This window comes from Dermochelys coriacea, chromosome 25, assembly GCF_009764565.3.
Source record: "Dermochelys coriacea isolate rDerCor1 chromosome 25, rDerCor1.pri.v4, whole genome shotgun sequence".
Classification (NCBI taxonomy): domain Eukaryota; kingdom Metazoa; phylum Chordata; order Testudines; family Dermochelyidae; genus Dermochelys; species Dermochelys coriacea.
The window spans coordinates 6,587,043-6,606,214 of record NC_050092.1 but is presented as its reverse complement, the minus strand read 5'-3'; the positions used below and the strand labels follow the sequence as shown (position 1 = coordinate 6,606,214).

Here is a 19,172-nt window from a genome sequence, read left to right as displayed (position 1 = left end):
TTATAACAGCTCTTAAGATATTTGAAAACTGTTATTATGTCCCTCCTTTCAGTCTTCTCTTCTCTAGATTAAACACATCCCATTCTTTCAGTTTCTCCTCAGAGATCAGGTTTTCTACACCTCTGCTCTGGCCTCCCTCCAATTTCTTCATATTTTTTTTAAAGTGTGGTTGCCTAAAACTGGACACTGTACTCCTGCCAAGGCCTCACCAGCTTTGAGTAAAGCAGAAAAATTACTTCCCAGGTCTTATATACCACATTTCCATGAATACATCCCAGAATGACATTTGCCTTTTTTTGCAACTACATCACATTGTTGACTCAGAATGTGTGATCCGCTATAACCCCCAGATCCCTTTCTTCAGTACTGCTGCCTACCCACTTATTAACCATTTTGTAGTTATGCATTTGATTTTTCCCTCCGAAGTGAAGTACTTTGCACTTCTCTTGATTTAATTTTATCTTGCTGATTTCAGGTCAATTCTCCAGTGTATCAAGATCATTTTTAATCTTAATCCTCTCCTCCAAAGTGTTTGCAACCCCTCATAGTTTGGTGTCATCTGCAGTTCTTATAAGCATGCTCTCCACTTCATGAAAATATTGACTAATACCGAACCCAGGAAAGACCCACTTGATATGTCCTGCCAGTGAACCATTGATAACTACTCTTTTTCAACAAGTTGGGCAGCCTCCTTATAGTAATTTCAAACATTTCTTTAGCTGGCTTATGAGAATGTCAGGTGGGACCATATCAAAAGCTTTACTAAATTCAAGATATGCACACATGAAGGCTTGCACACTCTCACTGTGACACTCCCCCGGGGTGGCAGGGTTGTGAGGTATCTCACCACCACCTGCCTTTAGCCTGAGGGAGTCTTGTCCATGTCTGCTCTGGTTCAGCTCCCTGACACCACCAACCTCTGGTGACACAAACAGCCTCCCAGACTACTGCAGGACTCGCTCTCTCTGTCCAGGTTAGTGACAGGTGCACACCAGCCTCAGAGCGTCCCTCTGGAGTACCCAGATCTGTGCCATTGCACGCTCATAGAATCCATGGATTCACTACTGCCAAAGGAACAGTGCACACCAGCTTGCAGCTTTAACTTGGGATCTCCGCTTAACATCTAGCACAGAGATATATTTATAGTGAAAACAAGAATAAGTTTATTTTCATGGACTAGAGGTTCCAAGGAGAGAAAGTAAGAATAGTGGGAAAAATGGATACATATAAAACAAAACCATAACATGCTTTCGAGAGTGTAAATTTAACTCACAAACCATTCTTTTGTCTCCCACAGGATAGCTTGACCCAAGTCCTTTTCCCAGTGTTTTCAGCCAGGATGGCTGAGATCCCCCTTTCATAAGATCAAGCCCACTGGCAGCCTGTCTTCAGACTGTGCTCTTTGCGCCCCCCCCCATACACCAGACCAGTTGTTTGATCTTCACCTGAGAACAGGGTGTCTCCCCCCCACACACTGTTTACTTCTTCCTGTTAGTTTCCTTTGCAAGTCTTTGCCAGTTCTTCATTAGCATTTAACTCAGTATGCTCATAGACTTCTGTTGTGAGACATACAACAGTCCACCAGGGAGATAAGAGTCTCCCACCTCCAGGCTGGAGAGGTTTATCTCAAGACACTCTACCTTTGAGTGTCCTGCCTTTAACTACAAGGCTTAGAGAACAGAATTTGGAACATATATACATAATTCCTCACGTATTCTCCATACATACATCTCGCATTCATTATGAGGAGCAGTGGGACACGGGCTTTCAATAGAGACTTTACATGATGTTCTTTTTGTGTACCCTTCCGTGGGCCTGTGCCCTCTGCATGCACACAAATAAAATGTCCATAGCACTTTGTGCTACATCTTGAGGAGAGAGGCTCAGGTTCAAATACAATCTGCTGAAGGACAGAATGGAAGCTTCTGCTTAGTGAGTTAGAAAGAGGAAGCTCTACTTGGCCAAAAGAGAATCAAAATAATCAAATAAGGAGACTTGGGGAAAGGGACTTCGACGTGCTCTCATTAGAAATCACATTAGAGATTGCAGGCATAATTACAGATTCCCAAGCTTTCCTTTGCCTTGGTGGGATGAAGGAGCCAGCCCCACAGATACACACTATCTTCTCCCATAGGATGTGGATATCCCCCCCTCTTATACAGTTTTCATGGACTCCGCAGCTGCTGTAATGAGTCCTGCTCCCACTGCTGCTGATGGGAAAGCTCCACTTCCTGTAAGAAGGGAGATAGGGACATGGTGCAGTTGAGGCAATTGGCTTCTTCCTCCTCTTTCAGTCATGGTCAGTGCTGGGGAGGTGTGCCTGGGTGACAGCCCCAGAGGCCAGCAGCCGGACGAGCTTCCTCCACACTCAGCGTGCCAAGCGCTTTTTAAAATCGGGTTACTGACTTTGATACCTACATGAGAACCAATCTCCTTTCAAAATCTGCCCCCCAGTACTTTGTGGGAGTAGGACCCATGCAGGTTTGTTACAAGTGCAGGGAAAAACCATGAACCAAAATCCCCCTTTGTTTAGTAGAGCCTGAATATCTGTCAGTGTGACGGCCGCCACCTTGGTTGATGCTCAGGGATTGAACCAGAAACCTCAAGGCCAGAAGCATAAACCAAAGCTCCCTAGCTGCTGCTAGTCCCTCTGAGCATTGGGCCCAGAGATGCATCCGTAACAAACACTAGCCAATGGATTACATAAGCAATCCTGTTCTTGATCTGACTGCACTTGCCGGCCTGGCCAGCAATTGTTATTTGGAAGTAAGGGAATTATTTGCCAATCACTTTCCAGTACCATCGCTCTTACTCCGCAGGTTTAATTAATGCAACGTGCCCATTTCCCTCCATAACTTATGATTGCCACTAACAGGGCCAGAGAGTCACTCTTATCTAGAGTGATGAAGGACAATCCACAATGAAGGTCTTCTCTTTTATTCTATCCAGGTTCACCATGGTCTCTGAGTGCCTTGCAAAACTATAATCCATGCTTTAAATGACAACCTTAATAGTAGAGAAAGGCCCACACCAGAACTGGATCTTGCCTCATAGATTCATGGAGTCCAAGGCCAGAAGGGACCCTTGCGATCATCTAGTCTGACCTCCTGTGTGACACAGGCCAGAGAACTTCCTGAGAATAATTCCTAGAGCAGATCTTTTAGAAAACCTCCAATCTTGATTTTAAAATGGTCAGTGACAGAGAATCCACAACAACTCTTGGTAAATTGTTGCAATGGTTTATTACCCTTGCTGTTAAAAATGTACACCTTATTTCCAATCTGAAGTTGTCTAGCTTCAACTTCCAGCCACCGGATCATGTTACTCCTTTCTCTGCTAGAATGAAGAGCCCATTATTAAATATTCATTTCCCAGGTAGGTACATATAGACTAACCAAATCATTCCTTAACCTTCTCTTTGTTAAGTAGAATAGATTGAGCTCTTTGAGTCTGGCACTGTAAGGTAGGTTTTCTAATCCTTTAATCATTCTCGTGGCTCTTCTCTGACCCCTCTCCAATTCATCAACATCCTTCTGGAATTGTGGGCACCAGAATTGGACACAGGATTCCTGCATGGGTAAAATAACCTCTCTACCCCTACTCAAGATTCCCGTTTATGCATCCTCATTATCCCTTTCAGCCATAGCTTTGCACTGGAAATGCCTATTCCACTGATTATCCACTATGACCCCCAAATCTTCTTCAGAGTCTCTGCTTCCCAGGATAGAGTTCCCTCTCCTGTAAGTATGGCCTAAATTATTTGTTCCTGGATGTATATGTTCAGCCATAGTAAAACACTTGGTTTGTTTGCCCCTGTTTTCCAAGCAATTCTGATCCCTCGGTCTCAGAGACCTGCCCTCTTCATTATTTACCACTCCCCCAGTTTGTGTGTCATTTGTGACAGTTATTGAATTAAGTTTAAGTATCTTCAGCGTTCATTGTATTAAAATGCAGATGTTTGTGTGTTATTGTGGGATTGTATGTAATTTTTTTGAGGGGGCAAGGGGAAGATATGATTAATGTAAACCCTGGGAAGTGTTACAAGCTTCAAAGGACTATTTGAAACAAATGCCTCAGACAAGAATGAACGTTTAAAGTTTAGTGGGTTTCTCAGGAAATCTCAGGGTAGGGGAGTGGGGATTAGGCATGTCCAGTTATACAAGAACTCAGGTAGAGGCTTCAACAGGAAGAGGAGGGGACCTTTGTCTGATAATCACCTGTTATGCCAAGACAAGATCAGAGGCCCAAACTGTTTAAAGGACTGGCTCAGAGTTTCATGGGTGTGTCTCTTCTGACTCAAGGCAGCCATGAACTTGGAGAGATAGAAAAATACCTTAGTGGGCTTTAAAGGACTGACTCCTGCCAGAGCCATTACTGGGGTTGCAGTGGTCTCTCATAAGCTTATTAGCATGCATATAGGGGCTTTTGTTGTTTTAATAAGTTTTCTCTATCACTTTAAGAATAAACGTACTTGCTTAGAAAAGCTTGTGTGGTACCTTGTAATTAGGGGCGATTACACTGTTTATAGCCTATGAGTAGAAAGCAAAGCAGGCCTGCTGAGGCATCTGACTTGTGGGGGAATTCACAGCATAGGCAGGGAACTGTCTGTGCAGCTTGCAAAAAAAAAAAAAACCCTGTAGGAGGTAAAGAGACATGTCTCTCTACCAGGGAGAGGTGATGGCAGGGGAGCTGTGATACAGGTGCTGTTGCCTTGAACTGTGACATCGTTTGCACATTTTAATTGCTGCTGATGTAAGTTTTTCATCCAAGGTATTGATAAAAAACATGTTAAAATAACACAGGGCTGCGTGAAGGGGGTCATTCCCGCAGGCACCACCCAGTGGTCATGCAGGGCATGGCAGGTACTCTTCTTTCCCGGGGCTCCTGTTGACAGCCACTCTGGTTTGGGGGTGGTCTGTCCCTTCCTTGATTCAGCACTTCCATGAGGTCACATTTTGTATCTGCCCCTTGGGGGTATATAAAGAATCCAGCAAAGGGGTAGTCCATTTTGTCAGAAGAGGGTCTCTGGGTTTCTGCATTGGTTGACATTTTGGGATCTTGTCCCTTCAGTCCTTCGGGCCATATCAGGGGTCAGCTTTTGCCTTTGGCACATCCTAGGAGTTGGTAGAAGGGCCGGCCCACCCCCTCCACCAGACTCCAATCTGGGGCCCAGAGTAAGCAGCTGAGTCCAGCAAAGTACAATGCTGCTGCCTCCCTGGATCATTTCCTACCAGTTCCCTCTTTCCAAATGGGTGAAAACATTAAATAACTGGAAATCAAAGATAAAGTCTCAGACCGTGTGAGAATCCCGTCTCTTCTCTTTGAGCTCAGAGCGTAGGTCACTTCACCTCCACTGTCTGCGGTCCTACTGGCCTATCGGCTGCTCTCCTTTTGAGCTCCTCATCCAAGCCACGCATGTTTCACAGGTGGGGAGAGGCTGCCTAGGTCCAGAACAGCTTGTTAACCCTTTGGGGTTTGTATACCCAGCCAGAGGCCAAGAAATGATCCCTTCAGGACCCCACTACGCAAACACTCTTTTGATGAGGATTCCTCATTTACAATTACATTTTGACACTTATCAGTTAGCCAGCTTTTAATCCAGTCAATGTGTGGCATGTTAATTTTATATTGTTCTCAAAATGTCATGCAGTACCAAGTTAAACACCTTACAGATGTCTAAGTATGTTACATCAAGGCTATTACCTTTATCAACCAAATCTGTAACCTCATAAAATACGTTAGCTTGACGGGAGTTATTTTCCACAAACCCGTGTTGATTGGCATTAGTTATATTCTTCTTCTTTAATTCTTGATTAATCCAATCCTGTATCAACTACTCCATTATCTTGCCCAGGACTGATGTCAGATTTACAGGCCTATAATTATCTGGGTCATCCCATTTACCCTTTTTAAACAATGGCACAACATGGACTTTCTTCTAGTCTTCTGGAAACTCCCCAGTGTACCAAGACTTATTGAAAAATTAACATTAACAAATCCAATGAGCTCCTAAGCCAGCTCTTTTAAAACTCTTGGATGCAAGTTATCTGGACTTGCTGGTTTAAAAATGTCTAACTTTAGTAGCTTCTCTTTTTCATTCCACTAGTATCTCAGGAGGATGTTAGAGTGTTATCATATGATGATATCTGTTTTTTCCTAAATGCTGAACAGAAATATTTACTAACACTTCTACCTTTTCTGCATTATTATTGATAATTCTACCATTTCCATCTAGTAATGGATCAATACCATTGCTAAGATACTTTTTGTTCCCAATATATTTAAAAAACTCCTTCTTATTATCCTTAACTCTGCAGTCCATAGATTTTTCCTTATGTCCCTTTGCTTCCCTTTTCAGTTTTCTACAAATCCTATCTTCTCATTTATATCTATGATTATCAATTTCCCCTTCCTGTCATTTAAAAAAATATTTTATATATCCTTCACTTCCCTTCTAAACCAGGTTGGTTTTTTAACCAATACAGACTTGATCCTCGATTGTGACTTTTTGGGCACCTAGTAAGGTATTCTTAAATGATTTCCATTTATTCACATTTTCTGATTAAATTCTTCCTCCCAGCTGATTTGACTCAATTGTTTTCAGCTTTATGAAATAGGCCCTTTTAAAGCACCAAGTATATAAATGAATCTTGTGTCTGAACATACTTCTCTATCAGTCTCATTGGACCCTTTAACTGAATCATTTTTCACATTTTAAAAATCACGTTTGTCAAATCTGTATCAAATTAACACCTCTTTAACACCAGTGCAACATTGGTTATTTTACATACAGACAACTTCATGTAATCTATTGGTGAGTCTATGCAATAGATAGGAATAAAATCCACCTTGGTAAAAAGAGACAATATGGCCTAGTGGCTAGAGCACAGTGCTGTGATTTGAGAGACCTGGGCTTTATTTCCATGTCTTCCAGTGACTTGCAGCATGGCCTTGTGTAAGTCACTTCACTTCTCTGTGTATTGCGTCCCTTCTCACCCTTGCTTTCTCTTGTCGATTCAGATTGCAAGCTCTTTGGGGCACTGTTAGTCTGTGTGATAGGAGTATGAACTTGATTGGGACCTAATAAGAAACGCTGCAGATTTGGATGGTTGGACCCCTGATCAAAACTGGGTTGTGATAACCCCAAACCCAGATTCCTTGACGCTTCTCAATGCACTAGTCCTGAAAGGCCTCGTTTTCAGCAGGCAGTGACTTGTGCATGAAATGTGCATCTACTTTTACATTCCCTTTTGCTGCAAGGGTGTGGGCAAATGGCAGCATACGCACATGCAAATGCCAGTCTGCTCACATTTCTGTGGGCAGATGCTACATCTTCATCCTTTGGGTCTAAGGGGGAGAATTTCAAAAGTACCAGTGGAGCTTAGGCTGTTAGGTGCCTAATTCCCATGTCAATGGAAGGGCCATTTGTGCCTTTAAAAAAAAAAATCTACCCCTAAGTGCCCAATACGTTAGCCTCTGAGGTTTTCCCATTAGGCTGTGAGCTCCTTCTCTCACCCTGTGTCTGCAAAACCTCCCATCACTTCCAGAGGCTAAAGCAGGATGCAGCACCACTCAGCTTTGGCCCATCCACCTCTCCAGAGATAAAGATGGAGGGGCGGACGGGCCAAACCTGAGTGGTGCTGTGACTTCGCGTGCCAGGTTGCAACAGCACTTGGTTTGGGGCCCTTGCAAGTGTGGGGCCCAGGGAAAACCCTCTGCCTCTCCCCCTCCCCCCCCCGAGTGCAGCCCTTAACGTGGGAAACATTCACTTCAGTCGGGACAGGAGATCTTGTGGGTCACAGCCCCGTGCAAGCTGGCTCTGCGTCTGTACTGCACCTAGCACAACAGGTTCCCAATCTCACATAAGGCCTCTAGGCACTACTATAATATAAATACTGCATAGTAATGAGATTCCAGCTCATGCTAAGCAGAAAGCATGTACCGGGTCTCCCAGCGGCCCCACTAAGCTGGAGGCAGCAACAGAGGTGCATGGCAGGGAATGGAAGGGGGCTTTCTCTTTAAGGTTGTGCTGAAGTTTGACTCACAGCCCAACCTGTCAGTCTGTTTCATTTCCTATACCTGTGGTAGGCGAGCCTGCTGGGGCAGCTGAATTCATGAGCTCAGTGTGCCCACAAAATCCTCTCTGATGGAAATTGGCAGAGGGGCCTCCTCTGGTCTCTTGTGGGCAGCTGAATCGTCCAATGAAAAATCCTCAGTTCACTGTGCTTGAGAGCGGCAGCAGCCTGCTACAGCACCAGGAAACCACAGGCTCTTTGCTGATGAGCAGCCCCTTCGGCTCACAGTGCCAATGCTGCAGAGAAGCCATTTCATCCCTGAGTCTTTTGCATGTCTGATGTCTTAATCCAGCAACTAAAATGTTAATTATGGTTATGGGTGAGCCGATTGAGCAGGGCCTAATTGATACAGCCCAGTGGCTGCAATGTACCGGTGGACAGAGGCAGAAGAGAGGAACAGAGGAAAGGTTGATACACCGGTGCAACTCTTGTTCTTGATTGAACCAGTGCTTTTTGTTAAGGAATCCTATGAGGTTTTGGTCTGGGTTTAGCCCCAAGACTTGGCAGATCAGGAACCCAAAGTGACAGGGTTGACAGCATTGGCATCGACTTGTGACACCAGCTCAATAGAGCTTGCCCTGGTAAGGTGGGCTATGGGTAACAGGAAGAGCCTAGAAGAATGATTCACCCAGGAAAAAGCCCTACCTAACCCACCGGCCTAACTATGCAATTCTGCAGCACTTGGAGCAAAGTTCTCTCTCATCCCAGCTAGACCTGAGGCCTGAAGGTTGAGGTCCCTTGGACTTATTATCCTGGCCTCCAACTGTAGGATGCTACCCTAGTTCATCAAGGTGTCAACCCTCCTCTGAACTTTGCTGAGCTAATTGCTTCCTTATTATACCATGGCACTGAATTCCATGGGATTGTCTTTCATTTGTGCATGTTACCTTTGATCACCGAGTGCTCCTTAGCCTTGCACTACAGGACAGATTAAATTGGAGGAGCTGTGGATAGGGTCCATTTGGCCTAATGGCTGTTGGTGGCCATCCCAAGAAATGCTGTTGAGTTGGTTGCTGTCTGATTCCTCCAGGCAGGGCATGAGTGACTCCTGCTGAAGTCAGTGGGAATGACTCCTAGCCTGCTGGAGGAGATGGGAGGAGCAGGGAAGCAGGGCCTGTGCTATTGATCTCACTAATGCTATTGGATGAAACTATCTACTAGTGTGGAAACCCTTCTGCGTGCTGGGCCAGAGCCACCTGCAGGGCATCTGACGTGCCCGTGGAAGATATTGGACTTTCCAATCACACCATGCTCACAAACCCCACATTGCGTCGCACTGGGAGTGCCTCAGACCAAAATACGTAGGAGCAGATTTGCCTCTCACTCCCCTTGGGGTAAATCAGGGCCTGAGACTCCCTGGTGAAGGTCATGAACTCTGAGCGTACATCCGACTCCCTACTCAGGGACAATAGAATCATAGAATATCAGGGTTGGAAGGGACCTCAGGAAGTCATCTAGTCCAACCCCCTGCTCAAAGCAGGACGAACCCCAACTAAATCAATACTTCATATTGCATTGGTACCTTCCCTCTGAGGATCTACCTATGGTACTATAATTGGTTCATTGCCTATGGTACTATAACTGGTTCATTGCCTCCTGAGCACCTGCTTGAGTCCTGGGATAGCACTGCAGAACTATGCCTCAGTTTCCTTTTGTTACAGGGCTCCTGAAGAAAAACTCAAACCAGTCCCAATATTCAACACTCTTCTGCTCTAGTTCTAAGCTGGGCACAGCCCCTTCTCTCTGGGGATCTGCCTTCCTACTCTCCCAGGACTTCTTGTTAGGAATCAGGAACGAAAGCCAGGGGTCAGAGCTGGAGTCAGGAATTGGGAGCTAATGGTTGGAGCTGAGAACCAGGAGTCAAGCTGAGGGTCAGAGCTGGAATTGGGTACCCAATGGTCAGGAGTGGAGCATAGAGACAAGGGCTAGAGACAGGGCAGGGATCAGGCCAGGAGCTGAGGCCAAAGGCAGGAGCAAGGCAAGAACAAAGAACAGGATGGGAGCAGAGCAGGGATGGGGAACAGGGGCTGCATGCAGATTGCAGGAGACAGGTGAGAGTGCAGAAGCAGCAGCAGAGAGTCTGCACAATGACTCGGGCAATTTACCCAGCTCCAGGCTTACATAGCAGGTGCAAGCCAGTCAGGTGACCCCACACCTTGGGCATTCCAGTAGGATGGGGCCTGCATTTCCAGGTGTGGTGAGCTGCTACTGCATCTGTCTTGCTTGGTAGCAATGAGGGCATGTCTCCAGCCCTCCACCCCCTGTTTCTAGGCCCACTGAAATCGCACACCCACCTCCTCAGATTCTTACCTGGATTTTGGCCTTAAGGTTCAACTATCCTGTCACAGGTACATGCATGGCCCCCACTCCCATAGTATCTGAGCACCTCCCTATCTTCATAGTGTTTATCCTCACAACCCCCCTGTGTGGTTGTGCAGTGCACAGAGGAAGAACTGAGCCACAGAGGGGCTAAGGGACTTGCCCACAAATCACTCAAGAAGTCTGTGGCACAGCCACAAATTGAATCTAAGTCTTCTAACCCCTACTTCCAGACTAACACCCTGACCACTAGACCATTAATAAGCAGCCCCGTGAGAGAGTTTAATAGCATTGTCTCTATCACAAATGGGGAAACTGAGGCAGAGGTCAGGGAATGGACTTTCCCAAGTTCACACAGCTTGTCAGTGGCAAAGGCAGGAAGAGAACCCAGGAGTTCTGACACCAAGCTTTCTGCTCTAACCACTAGGCAATGCTCCTTCTCTTGGCTAAGACAGAGGCTGCATTAAAACATAGCTTTTCCAAAGGGTCCATGGGCTGGCAGCTGCAGCAGAAATGTAGGGAGTAGCTATGGCTCTGCAGGCAGCTCACCTGGGATTTGGGTGATGGGGGAGCACAGTGGTTATGCTGCTTCGGCTCAGAGGAAGAGTGTGAAGAAGGAGGAACCATTTGTGGTTGTCTGTGTGGGTACAAGGGTGAGCAGAGGTTTTGAGCCGAGGTTCAGAAACAGTAGCTCACCAGGAAAGGTGACACTTGGTAATGGGCTTCAATACAAGTATGTGTACATATATGTGCCTCTTCTGTAGGCTGGACTACATTTCCCATGATGCACCAGGGTCTCACCTTTGCTGCAGTGCACGCATGGACCTGCTGTGACCCTGGTGCATCACGAGGAATGGAGTCCGGCTGGGAAGCCTGGCCAATAAGGAAGAATGGAGGCCGGAGCCACCTGAATTGCAACTCCCATGAGGCACTGCGTCAGCTCAGGTGGCTGCAGTTCCGCGTCAGCTGGAGACAAACCTGGGAATCTCTCAACATTGTGTATTGATCTGGGAAAGCAGAAGCAAAACGTTTTAACATTTCCAAACCGATTTCTTGGAGCCTTCTGTTCTGTGAAAAATTTTGATAGTTCACATTTGCATCCCAATCTGGGATTAAAAAAAAAAAAAGCCAACATATTGGAAGTTCCCATGGGATGGAAATTCCAATTTTCTACCAGCTCTACATTTCTCCCCTTATTCTCCCCCTTTCCAAATTAAACAGCCCAAGCCTTTTGGATCTTTTCCACAGCCCCCTGCCCCTCATCTGTCATTCAGCGTTGTTGTTGACCTGCATGGGAACTTTTTGATTGTGGTTGTGTTTGAAGGGACTAAGAGGGAACGTAGTGACCGTGGGGAGGGTAAAAGGTCAATTCATAGAGTGGCACTGGAATATTTTCTGTATACAGCCAAATAGCCTGCAAGTGATCACAGCTGGGCACAGAACAGATGCCTTAACTGTTCACAGTGCCAGTGTCTTTTTCACAAGATGCATCAGTATGTACGAGTGGTTTAAAGTATGTTTTACTCTGAAAAGTGATTCTGTAAAATACGGAGCTCCTTTTCGTGTACTGTCTCCCAGGACTCTGTCTCAAACGTGTGCAACTTGCTAGCAAAACGATGTTATTTCTGACCCTCAGCCCCATGGAGGAAGCCCTGGAGCCTGATCCAAAGCCCACTGAAATCAACACTTTCCATCATTCTTCGTATCACACCCCTAACACACATCACGAGAGAGTTAACTCACCATGGAAATAATGCAAGACAAGAGCGCCCCTTAGAGCTCAGAATGATGCCATGGTTGAATCTGTCATGGTTAACACATCTGGGAGGATTTGCTTTCCTTAGGTGGCTCAGTTCAGTCTTGTCAGAAAGAAAAGGAGTACTTGTGGCACCTTAGAGACTAACAAATTTATTAGAGCATAAGCTTTCGTGAGCTACAGCTCACTTGCTCACGAAAGCTTACGCTCTAATAAATTTGTTAGTCTCTAAGGTGCCACAAGTACTCCTTTTCTTTTTGCGAATACAGACTAACACGGCTGCTACTCTGAATCTTGTCAGAACTAGCTAAAAAAAAGGAAGTCATCGTCTCAATGCTCCTTTTCAAATGAAGTCCTTTAAACTGCAGTTAAGACACAGAATGTTCAAGTCTTCCGAGTCCTGGAGCTGGAATTCTTGCTGGGTTTCCGACTGTCAATAAATGTCAATTAAAAAAAACAGGACATGGGTAAAATTTTCCAGAAGTGCCTAAGTGACTTAGCAACTAGGGATTTAGGCTCCTAAGTGACTTAGGTGCTTTGGAAAATTGTGCCTCTTGTCAGCTAAAAACAAGGGCAAGACCATTCAGTGTGGACTAGCAGCTTTGCCTCTTGTATTCAGCTGGTTGAAAAGATGGAGCTTTGCCATAAAAACTCACACATGTGGCTGTGAGCACAACGGGGCCACACAACACTTCCTGTGAAATTTGTGATTTTTCAGACTAGGTGACTGCTCTCTGGGATTTCTCCCTTTCTTGCTTGTTCAGGGAGCAGCCGAGTAACTCACTCCACACCGCCAGATTTGGGCTGGAGGGTGAAGAAAGCTGGTTGTGCGTCCCTCCCGCTGCCTCTCAAAACCCCAGGATCATGTGGGTACTCACATCGTGAGGCAGGCCCGCATTGTGGGGCAGAGGGCAGGATCCAGTGTTATTATCTGTGCATTTCAGGCAGTGTATTACTCTATTCACCCAAAACTAAGTACGGCCCAGATGGTTCGCTGTTTCACCATCAGCGTCCACGAGGGGGCACCTGCAACTACACAAACTTTCAGGCAGGTGAGATGCCACTAAAATATATTCTGGGGAAGGGAAGTCCCAGAGAGATTAAGCTCTTCCCTTCTGGACTGTCTCAACCACTCCGGCAGAGCCTGCCATTTGATTTGCTATCCTCTGGGTACATGATACAAGCTCTGAGCCTGCCTAGTGTCTCTGTATCGGTTGTATTCCAGTAACACAGAGAAACACAGCCAAGATCAGCGCTCCCTACAATCTAAATAGGCGAAGGAAGGAGTCTTATCCTCATTTTCCAGATTGGGTATTTAGACCCAGAGAGATGCAGGGACTTGCCCAAGGCACCCAGGGAGAACTGTGGCAGAATTGAGAAAGGATCCCAGATCTTCTGCGTCCAGGCCACTGCCTTTCCTGCCTCTCTGGGTTCCGTACCCCTGTGTTCACTCCCCTGCCTTAGCATCTCAATCCCTGGGCTGGTTGGAACTTGGAAGGTGGTGGAAACCCTTTGCTCAGGCTAAGGGTTGCCTCGCCCGGCTGTGACGCCTTGGAGAGACTATTCCCTCACCCTTAATACGAAGAAGAATCATGGCTCCGAAGCTTTGCACCTGGAAGGATTCCAAAGTGCTTTATTGGGATCACCTCCACTCCGTCCTCTGTGCACACTGAAATACAGATGCCTCAGGCTGGGACTAGTTAGAGAGTACGGGATAAGGCAGCTGTTTAAAAGTGCCTGGAAACATTGCATAGCAGTTTAGGACAGGAAGTGAAGGACACTGTCTCTAGAGAGTCACCAACAGCACAGCACCCCCTATCTGTAGTTATAGGTATTTCTCTGCTCCTTGCCACAGCAACCTCAGAGCATCTGGCAAAAATTAATGGTTTAAGCGCCCCAGCCTCCTGCAAGGTAGGGTCAAGAGCCATACTAATACCTTGCTCTTATAGATCTTTTCATCTCAAAGTACCTTACAAAGAAGGTCAGTGTCATTATCCCCATTTTACAGATGGGGAAACTGAGGCACAGAGAGGGGATGTAACTTGCCCAAGGTCACCCAGCAGGACCATGGCAGAGCTACTGGATTAGGCCTCCTGAGTCTGAGTCCAGTGAGCTAATCCATAGGAAACCCTGCCTCCATTCCATTATAAACTTTCTTATTTTCCAGACAGGGAAACTGAGGCACAGAGCGCTGACGTGATTTGCCCAAAACCACACAAGATGTCAAACCCAGGCCTGAACTCCATCCCAACCCATGGCACCACCAAGATCTCCCCAGCAGCCTACTTAGCAGCTGGCTCAGTATGGAGCCAGAAAGAAGGGTGCACCCTACAGGTGCACTAGCCTCACACCTTGCAGCATCCCAAATTTCTCTTTGCGGTCACCCATCTGAGGGTCCTTCCACCAGGCTTGCGCTGCTGTGCTCTGAGCAGATCACTACCTGGTACTGGGCAGGGTGACCAAATGTCCCGATTTTAAAGGGACAGTCCCAGTATTTGGTGCCTTGTCTCATACAGGTGCCTATTACCCCCCAACCCCATCCTGATTTTTCACACTTACTATGTGGTCACCCTAGTACTGGACATGGCTGCAGCACCCATGTGAGTCGGAAGAGCCTTGCATGGATACCAGCTGATCACTGGGATTTGCATGGTCCTTGCATGGATACCAGCTGATCACTGGGATTTACATGGTCCTTGCATGGATACCAGCTGATCACTGAGATTTGCATGGTCCTTGCATGGATACCAGCCGATCACTGGGATTTACTTTTACATAAAACCCCTTTCACCCAACCAACCGAGAAAGCGAGAACGTTTTGTCCTCCCACAGTCGCCTGGTGACGAGAGTGAGATTGCACCTCCACCTACGGCTCCCTGAGTCCGCAAGGGCTTCTGGAGATGCACGGTATATTTTAAGCAGCATTCTCAGTGCAAACACGTCAAAGCACCAAGCAGCTCACAGTTCAAAGCACCGAGGCATCCCCAGCCGCACCTGCCTAGGCCCGCAAAATACCCCATGAAAGGCAGCATGGTCTAGTGCAGTGCATCCCAAACTTTTTCATGCCGTCACTCCCTTTGGGCTCACCTCTGTTAACGTGACCCTCAGAGGTCTGAGATAGCACCCTGCAACGTGACCGGGACCCAGTGGACCCTGCCTGCAAGTGTTGGATCAGAAAATAACCCAGCCCCACTTGGGCTTGGCTCGGCTCGGGTTGGCTCCCTGCCTCGTGCCCACCGGGACAGCCTGGCGGTGGCTGCGAGCCCCGCGTCTGCTGGCCACTACCACCTTGCTGAGCTATAGGGTGAGTGTCCTGATGAGTGTGCAGAAGGCCCGGGGCGGCGGTGGCGGGGCATGGGACCATCTCTCACTGTGCAGCAGGCGTGTCTCGGTCTGGTACCCTTTCGTCCTGTCTCCCGCCCCGGCGTGATGGTCACGACTCACAGTTTGGGAAATGCGGGTGGATAGGACAATGGATGGGCACTTGGCAGACCTCCGTTCTATTCCCAGCTCTGCTACTACACTGCTGTGTCATCTCAGCCAAGTCCCCTTCCCCTGGGCTTCAGCTTATGAGGTCTTTGCAGCAGGGGCTGTCTCTCGCTATGCGATTGTATGATGCTGAGTACGCTGGGGCTGCTCGGTGGTCTTTTAATAAGAGGCGAAATACCGTGTTGCATGTAATGGAACGGATCTCTGTGCGTACCCTCCTCCTGAGCGTTTGCTGGAGAGCGCTTAGCCAGATGTGTGCATTTAGAGGTGAATTCTCCGCCCCTGCCGGTAGCAGAACCAGGCCAGGCCTACTTCCCCCAAGGGCCTCTGTGGGCTCCATCTATGCCACTGCAGAAGGGTATTTTGGTGGGGGGGATGCCTTGGATGAGGATCGTTTTGAGGCCCTTAGACAGTAGCAAGAGCCACCACAGGCAACTGAGGAAGGCAATCCTGTCCCCTCCAGCCTCCGTGGGGAGTCCCTGGGCCCAGCCCATTCGCTAGGGCAGTGCACAAACCCCTGGATCTGGCCCCTCGGTGCATCAGCCAGGGGTCTGAGCACAGGATGGGGAGCTGGGGGGGTCTGTGTGTTACTCTATCTCTGAGACTGGGTCCCGCTGATGCCCTTGAGTCCGATACATCCCACACCCCTGAGAAACGCACAAGCCTGTCCTGGCTCCTGCTGGAGTCAGTGGCCACTGCCCACGTGCCATCGAGGGCAGAGCCGTCCCCCTGGGTTGGGAAAACCTCGCCGGTGTTCAAGACCTTGTGCGGGCAGAATGGGCGCCAGGCAATGGGCATGGTAAATAACAAAACAGCTGGTGAGGATAGGGTGACCAGATGTTCTGATTTTACAGGGACAGTCCAGATTTTTGGGTCTTTTTCTTATATAGGTTCCTATTACCCCCAATCCCCTGTCCTGATTTTTCACTCTTGCTGTCTGGTCACCCTAGGTGAGGAAGAGGTTGCGGGGAGGTAACTCAGCCCTGCCCCTCTCTCCTCAGGGACCCTTACAATCCCTGCGAGGGGCAGAGAGCCTCTTGCTCCCCAGCACCCAGCCTGTACCAGTTCTGCCCTGCCCAAGGTCTCACCCCGTGGTATTTCCCCATGCAGGGGATGGCATTAGCATCCATAACAACAGCCCCATAGTAACAGCCCCTGCCACCTCAGCACCATGCCAACTAACTGCCCAGTGCAGAGCCTGGGAGCTGAGCCACCCCGAGGGGTTCGACCCACGCACCAACCCTCTAAGGGTTAAACGCAGATGTAAAATAGAGAGAGGGATACGAACGGGCCCCCCCACCCAAGCAGGCGAGTCATTGCAGAGAAAACTGGGGGAGAGGGTAAGGTAGGGTGAGCAGATGTCCCAATTTTATAGGGACAGTCTCGATATTTGGGGTTTTATCTTATCTAGGCCCCTATTACCCCTCCCGACCCCCATCCCGATTTTTCACACTTGCTGGCTTGTCACCGTAGGGTAAGTTTGTGTCAGCATATCGAACATTATAGGTGATTATATTATATCCTGCCAAATTGGGGGGGGGGCGGGGGAGAGAAGGGGAACATACAGACCTATGAAACATCGGGGGGGGCAGCTACTCCCCATGCCTTGCAGGAAACGATGCCCCTGCTCCCAAGGGCTGTGTGAGGCCGAGTTAATGTTTCTGAAACGATTTGAAGAAGCTGATTGTGGCTTACTTAGCAGGCAGTGCAATCTCGATCCTTTTCATGTCATGGTCTGGCTTCCTCACTGTCTGTCTATCCCCATCGCTCCTCTCCCCTTCCCCCGTATTTATAATGCACCCATCGCTCCATCGCTGTATGACTCAACCCAGGGAGGGTTTTTTGTAAGCGCGAATTTGAAGCCCCAAGGGGAGGTGGTTCCTCTGGCTGAGGGCTGTGTTCAGCGCGAACGCGACTGCCGGGAAGCTCTGAGAAAGCTAGAAAGCAGCTGTGTCGCCAGAGAAACCCACCTGACCCTCTAGCAACACGGCCTGGCTTGCCACTGCGTGTCACTCTCTCTTACGTAATCACTACATGACTCCCGCTTTCCTAAGACCTGGTTATGCAAAAAAAAAAAAACAAACCACCCAAACAAACAACCCACCCGAACAATTCGTGCCTTGCTGACCCGCAAACATGTGGCTCGGAGCAGCAATGTAACAAGTGCTGTGGGAGGCTGCTCTGCACTGGAGTTCACTGGCCCCTTCTTGCCCTCACCGGGTCTCTGGAGTGGAGGGGATTGATGCCTGCTGGTTCCTGGGTGACTTCTCTTGCCCTACAGGTAAGTCTGGACCCTGTGGCCTGAATGAGCAGAGCTGAGCTCATGAGCTGCACCGGTGGGGACGGTGGGTTTGCTTGTTGGGGGGTTAAGCAGGCAGCAGTAATGCTGGGGGAAATACCTTATAACTTTTCTGTGCTCAGCCCTAGTTACCTGACAGCTCTCCTGCTTTGCTGGCACATGGGGGACTTTCAGAAGGACCCCTCTTTATTTTCTCTGCTGCCTTGTCTTTCTTTCCCTCGCTCGCCCTTCTTTCTTCCCCTCTCCTTTCCTCCCTCTCTCCCTCTCTGCCCCTCCCCACCACCTTTCTTTCTCCCAAGCGAGCTCCCCGCTCTCGGACCCATTCCCCAGCGGAGCGCCTTCCCTAGCACGCTTGGCTCCCTCCCCACACCCAAGCCCTCTGTCTTGCAGCGGCTGGCGTTTTGCTGCCCCGTTTTCTCGGCCAGTCCGCACCATGGGATTCGTGGACCCAAAGCCGTGGCTGCTTATGGCCCCTGCTCTTTGCCTGATTGTGCCGGTCTGTTGTCCTCCATCTCCCACCTTGGTTCTGTAGCAGGTGCTTTCTTTCAGGGCAGCAGGGTTAACCCTAACATGCCATGGGAATGGGAGGTGATTAGCACCTGGATGCTGCAGGATTGTGGTTTCTAGAGCATTTCCCGATGTCTCTGGGCGAGCACTCATTGCTGTAACACAGACTGGTAACGTGGCGAAGTGCAGCACTGCTGAATGCCGACCATCTCGCGCTAATGGCCCTCGCCCCTGAATAGAAGGGACTTCCGGGGTGAGAGAGGAGTGTGCATGTCTTGGCTGACTTAGTTGTCGGCCTGTCTGCTGAGAAAGCCAGCCTCAGCCAGTGAACCCCAGCGGTGCTGGTAGTTATTGTGATGTGAATATAACTGAGAACAGAACGTATCGCAGAGGCCGCTAGACGGTAATGACTTTTGCTTCACTTCATGATCTGGGAAACGTACACAGGGCCAACTTCCGCAGGGAATTTCCTGAGGTCAGTGGGGCTGCATTGGGGTGGCTTGGAGCATGATCTGGTTGTGTTTTGGCTCGACATTCCTATTTAGCACCCTTTCCTAAGATCCTTTATTTTCTTCTGTGTCGAAGGCAGAGCTGCTACCTAGTAGCAGGTACCATGCAGAGAGCTCTTCTGAAAGGTTGGCCATTTATTTCAATCCCTGAAGTAGAGCTCAGCATAGGGTGACCAGACAGCAAATGTGAAAAATTGGGATGGGGGCGGGGGGTAATA

The 19,172-nt window shown here is 48.3% G+C and overlaps 1 protein-coding gene across 4 annotated transcripts in view; it reads left to right on the top strand.

Annotated features, from left to right (window-relative positions):
- The window catches only part of NFILZ (NFIL3 like basic leucine zipper), a 60,963-nt gene that overhangs the window by 15,934 nt on the left and 25,857 nt on the right, over window positions 1–19,172 (top strand). Inside the window, exon 1 of one of the 4 annotated variants that reach the window (XM_038384337.2) lies at window positions 17,522–17,920. The exons of 1 other annotated variant lie outside the window; for it this stretch is intronic. The gene's annotated coding sequence lies outside the window, so the exon portion shown is untranslated. Of the gene's footprint in view, window positions 1–17,521; window positions 17,921–18,320; window positions 18,849–19,172 lie in introns of those variants that run through there. 2 more of the 4 variants (XM_043502631.1, XM_043502634.1) reach the window with 2 other exon arrangements.